This window comes from Danaus plexippus (genome assembly GCF_018135715.1).
Source record: "Danaus plexippus chromosome 13 unlocalized genomic scaffold, MEX_DaPlex mxdp_15, whole genome shotgun sequence".
Lineage (NCBI taxonomy): Eukaryota > Metazoa > Arthropoda > Insecta > Lepidoptera > Nymphalidae > Danaus > Danaus plexippus.
Window position 1 is genome coordinate 2,629,889 of NW_026869849.1, and position 6,000 is coordinate 2,635,888.

Consider the following 6,000-nt stretch of genomic DNA (forward strand, 5'->3'; position numbering starts at 1 on the left):
CGCATATATCAAAGTCAGTCCGTCATTTTGACGTTTTAATGATGACAGAACTTTATCGTCAACATTTCCTACCATAACCCATTCGATGGTTGAGGAAACACTAATAGAGTTATTTTTGTCGTTTTGTATTTATTTTTAAACTTGAAAATTGTAGCTTATATGGAAATATAATTTTTATAACCATATGATTTTAATTATTTTCATTTTGTAAACGTGGTGTTTCAATATAAAGCTAAGCGACTTCCTTAATTTATTGTTTTCTGAGGAATTTATTAACCAAGTTTATTATGGATGAATGTAACTAATTCACCCAATAGTTTTGATGTTTCATAGTGTGGAGGCCAATATTATCAATGAATATTAATAAGACCTGCGTCCGGGAATATGAGTCAGTCTGCGGTCAACCAATGCCTGTTTTTGACAAACAATGTATAAACGATAAAAATAAAATAGAATACTAAGCATTTTATTTAATTTTTAATGAAATTTAATTTGTAATTTTTATGGTGTATAAAGATAAAGAATATAAATGATTTTTTTATATTGAACTATGTTAATATCGTACTATTCCACGTTTTTAGATTTGTATTGCTATATATAGCGTTCAAAAATTCTGTAATTACTTGCCTGTAGAATCGAAGTGTTGCTAGTTGTTATTCCCGTAACTTGTGGATCTGAAAATATAATAGAAATTATTTTCAAAACGTTATATTTCCCTCTAAATCCCTATAACTCAATAATACCTCGATAACATTCACACTTTGTTTTATAATCAAAATGTGTTTAAAGTCAGTTCTAGTTATTTGTAAGCACTAAGGTTGACTGTACTCGCAAATTCCGAGAAAAGCAACCTCGCTAAACTAATTCTATTGAGTAAGATGAGAATTTGTATGAGGAAAAAAATTGTTTGTAATTAACATTTTGTGTTGGTACCGAAATTTAGAATATATTTATTTTTTATGTTATACAGCGACGACGAGTAGACGATCGAGTCAGTGGTGAGTTGCTACCGTCTCCCAAGGACACTGCAAGTGCAATATCGCCTTGGGGACTTGAAAACATGGAAAGGAGTATAGAGATTGTGATTTAGGGCTTGAAGCGTTATCGCTTAGCGATCATTAAAAAAAAGGTTGACGTCGATATTCCAGTTTCAATTAAATAATCTGTTTTTACCGGTTTTAGTGACCGGTTTGTATTTTTTATTTTATTTGTCTTGCAGTGCTTTTCTTTTGATTTGCCATAATGGTATTCAGTATAAGATATGTTTTGATAAAATTTTCTCGCTTCTTAACACAATTGTTATATTAATACTAAAAAGCTGCCAGTTCACAAAATGTTTTTTTTTAAAGGACTAATGATTAATTATGGGATTAAAATATTTCTTCAATTATTATATTATAAGATCTATTATATAGAGGATGTTTTGCACAACGAATATAAACAAAATCTGCATATGCTATTAAGTCTTTCGGAAGTCAATGTTTTTTTCTAAATTCATATTTAGTTGAAGCCGAGCCAATAACGAATAGCTGTAAAAAGTAAACAACATGTAAACAGTAACCAAACAAAAGTTTCATCTTGGATCTCTTCCAATACTAAAATACGCTGTCAAATCGTTTGACAGATTAAAAATAGCTGGTTGGCAGTCTATTATTAGAGCAATGGTCATAAGTTATAGATCCACTTGTAATAAATTATTCGTGTGCAGATACATTGTTGCAAATGGCGAGTCTATTAATAATTTTTATATTTTTTTTATATTGCATCTAATTGTATTTGTGTTTTTTATTTATGTTTGAATGTCAGAACATTATATTATTGTATGTGGTTGCTACTTGGGTGTTTAGAAATTAGGATATCATACTATAAGTGAGTCGTGTTTCATCTGAGGAAAAAGATTTAATATTTGAATCAAACAATTGAGCATAAATTTTGGTCTATTTGGTAAAAATCTTTATAACAGATTATAAAATATAATATATTATTTGTTATCTGTAGGTTTGTAATAGAGAACATTAGAACTCCATAAACAACAAACGAACCTAAATTTTATCATTAATTACGGAAACATGAAAATTTTCTTCCAATAATTCTAAATAACTTTCTGTGTATTACCACAAGCATTTCGATTTATACCAAATCATTTTCTGAGGAGGCTTTTTACAATTTTTTTTAACTAAAGTTTATCTAAAAATCTATTTCCTATGTTTATGTATCATCGGCGATGAACTAAGAATTACGTCAGTGTACGAACGCATTGAAACATAAGATTATACTTACGTCATATTAGGAAATATACCGTGTAATTAGTTGCACAGATCTTTCGATGGAAAAATAAAACACTTAAAAATGAAATTCAGTTTGTAGTCATTTGAAAATATCTGCTAAAAATGTGGACTATTAAAAGACAATATTAGTTCTAACCTGATTTTGTTTATATATATATATATATATATGCTTTACTTTCAAAATTCAAAATGTAAAGCTGACCGGAAGACTTCTATTCTTCCTTAAAGGCAGTAAATAAGAACATTTTGGATTTTATAATTTTTTTGTTTCGATGGCATGAAAAGTATCCTATATCTTTTCCTGGTTCTAAGCTATCTGTCCACCAACTTTCAGCATAACCCGTAAGCTGTTTTTATCTATAAAGATTAATATTTTTCAATTGACAAACACTTGTACGTCAACATTTAGTGGGAAGGAACGTGAGTGTTGCTAGTTTCGAAAATAAGATAACCATTAAATTTCGACCTAATTTTAATGGTGTTACGTAATTTGTTTCTTTCTATGTTTGTGAATCTATTGTTATAGAATCAGTAACAGAGTATCCACCAGCTGTGAAACGGGTTCTAGCTGTGCATTCCTCGGGGAACGCCAAGTCAGCTGATGCCTGACGGACGGTAATTATCCATACGTCAATGTACCAAGGTAATTGTTATAGTTTGTTCAAGTCACATGAGGTTTTATTGAAAAGTTATGTCCATAGAGTAAATTAATATAAACAAACGTCATAACCTTATTTGTATGCTCAGCAGTGAGCGACCATTCATTCCATTTTAGTACCTTTTTTTATACCGTCTTCTTAAAAATATATTTTATCAATTCGCCATATATTCACAAACTTTTTTTTTTATTGGTATACACTTTCATAGATATATTAAGAACTGAACTTGACTGATGTTTTTAATGTTTATTTGATTAAATTGCCGCGGTAGTAAACCTTCTTGCTGATAAGTGCTTGATTTAATCTGTAAAACTAATCATATCCCATGTAAATGTAAATGTATCAGTAAGCATTCGAAGATCTGGCATGAAAATGAGGACATATCGCGTACTCCTAATGGAGGCAGGTGTTTGAATTTATCTGAAAGTCAGTTTGGCAAAACAGTCCGATGACATTTTCTTATATTTAATCTATTATTATCTGTTTACATTGACGTATGTTCATTAGTGGATGAGTAACGATGACATTGTTTTCAGGAATTTTGTTTACTACTTTATTGAGTGAGATTTCTGGAAATCTTTCCAAAAGTTGCGTTTTAATTAATTATCCTGTCGGGACTTTTTGTCGCTAAAATAAATGAAATGTACAAGTTATTATATAACAACTAATAAAAGCTTTGCAATTATAGTTCACATTAATGTCCTGATATTATTTTAATTTTTGAATAAATTTTATCATTTCAAATGATATCGTTTATAATTAGTTAACAGAAAAATATTGAATTTGTTAAGCAGTAGTACATTAAATAGCAATAAAGTGTGCAATTTCTTTTCGATGTTTCAAAAAATTATAGGTGATAATCGTCTGAAATCACTTTCCAGTCAATAATGTATTTAATAGCAACCAATCAACAATAAGGAATTAACAAATATTTTTTTCATGCATAAAATATTTCAATTTATATTCAAATAAACAAAAATATATCAGCACGTGTCGAGTAAGTTTCTGAACGTTGGTCTGAAATGTTTTAAAATTTTCAAATCATTTTTTAAGGAATTTTATAAGTTGTTGTAACTGAAAATAAAATAATACTTTGTGATATCCATATCAAATGCATTCTATATTCACATTTCTAATAAGAAAGTTTGGAGTCCCGCCAATTTTTTTACCGGAAAATGTAACAGCATAGGGATGTGCACATTCCTCTCTAAATATACGGATGACGTGAGATAGCGTCAGAGACTGAATCACTAGAAATCACCTTATTAATGTTCAGAGTATTGTGATAATATTTATTTATTAGTTTTGTATCTTGTTTCCACAGTGTACAGTTGATATTTCGTTTTATTAAGGAAGATGATATTAGTTATCAACGAAAATAACATAAATAAATTTGTTTTATGATATAAGTTAAAAGAATTGTATTGTTTTTATAAATAAATATGAATTTATTCCAGTAATTTTAATGGTCGAATGTTTTATGTATAAGCATTAAGTATTTTTTGCTGAGTGGAAGAATCTTGATTCGTTTAAGTGAACATTGTAAGACATACTCTGTCTCGTCATATTTTTTTATCTGAGAGCAAACTGTCTTTATCAGATAAGTATTCCTTGACGAAAACACGTTAATGAACTGATAAGAGATAAGATTTCATTTTATTCACTCACATAACGTCATAGATTTAGGTAAACCAGTGCAGATATTTTGAACTATTTTTATTTTGCTTATCCATTTGAAAAGGGAAAACGGGGATCTAAAATGAGGCAATATTTTTCATTCGAGGGCTTGGTTGTATGAGTTCATGCTGCCAGCACAATAAAATATAATGCTGGGAATCGAGTTCTGTCAATTTCTTTAAATATATACTTAAAAAAAACACCAAAATGGTGGAATTAAATCATTCTTTACCCATTCTTTTTTCTTATCTCTTAAGCTTAAATGTCCAAAATATCAAAAGTATTAATATTATACAAAAGTTTTCTCCTCGATAGAACAGGACATATTATTAATTATATCGATGTACAATAATTAACAGACCACGTTATCTTAAAACTGCATTAACTGGCAACACTTAGTCACATGTCTTCTATACTTTCATCTGTAATGTAAAATTTATAGCAAATAGTAAAATTTCAATTAAAATGATGTTCATTTTATTATTATTACTTATTTATTTATATTATGAATTGGAATGGACAAGAGGATAAATTCAATTTATTTGGATGTAAGCGTGCTGCGGAACGGGTCCGTGAATCATTCGGTCTAAGCCTCCCACGGTAAGCCGACTTGAATATCTGACGAATTATTTATCAATTGATAATAATTATCAAATGATAATTTAAATTACATTATTATAATTGATAAATATTTACACGAATTTAAATACAGAATTTATGAAATACATTCGTCAGAATATTATTGCTACAAATTTTTTATAAAGAAAAATAATGATTATTCTTATATATATTTCTTGTTGCCATGTTAAGAACAATATAATTAATATTATAAAACAAACACAAAAGAAGTAGTCGAGTGACTAATCGCAGTCGGACAAGTCTAAACATGAAAGCTAGGCGGTTGGCCTCCGCCCTCCGGACCTCAAGTGATAACCTCTGCCCATTTATATACCTTATGCCACTATCGGATGTCTTTATATGAAATATATAGAGATTTATTAGATTTAATGGCAAATAATTTTTTTTATTTTCCAAGTTGTCTATTAGTCACAAGCGAAGTATCCAATTTTTGCATATAACTTCAATTCCCTACAATATTATATACTTTCTTTTTTTTTGTCCACAAGTTAAGTATTTTTATGGATTGAATTATATTAAACATTACATTAGATTTTAGAATAAAACTTTGCCAAAATCATGTTAAAAGTGTACTCGGAATCAATTAAACACTTATAAGAAGTAAAAATATATACAAAGCAACGTCACTTATTTGTTTTTTTTTTTTTATATGAAACAGATAAATTTATAACGTCACACGTAAATTCAAACTTTTTAAACAATTATAAATTCGTTTCCTTTTCTTTGTGTTTTTGTTC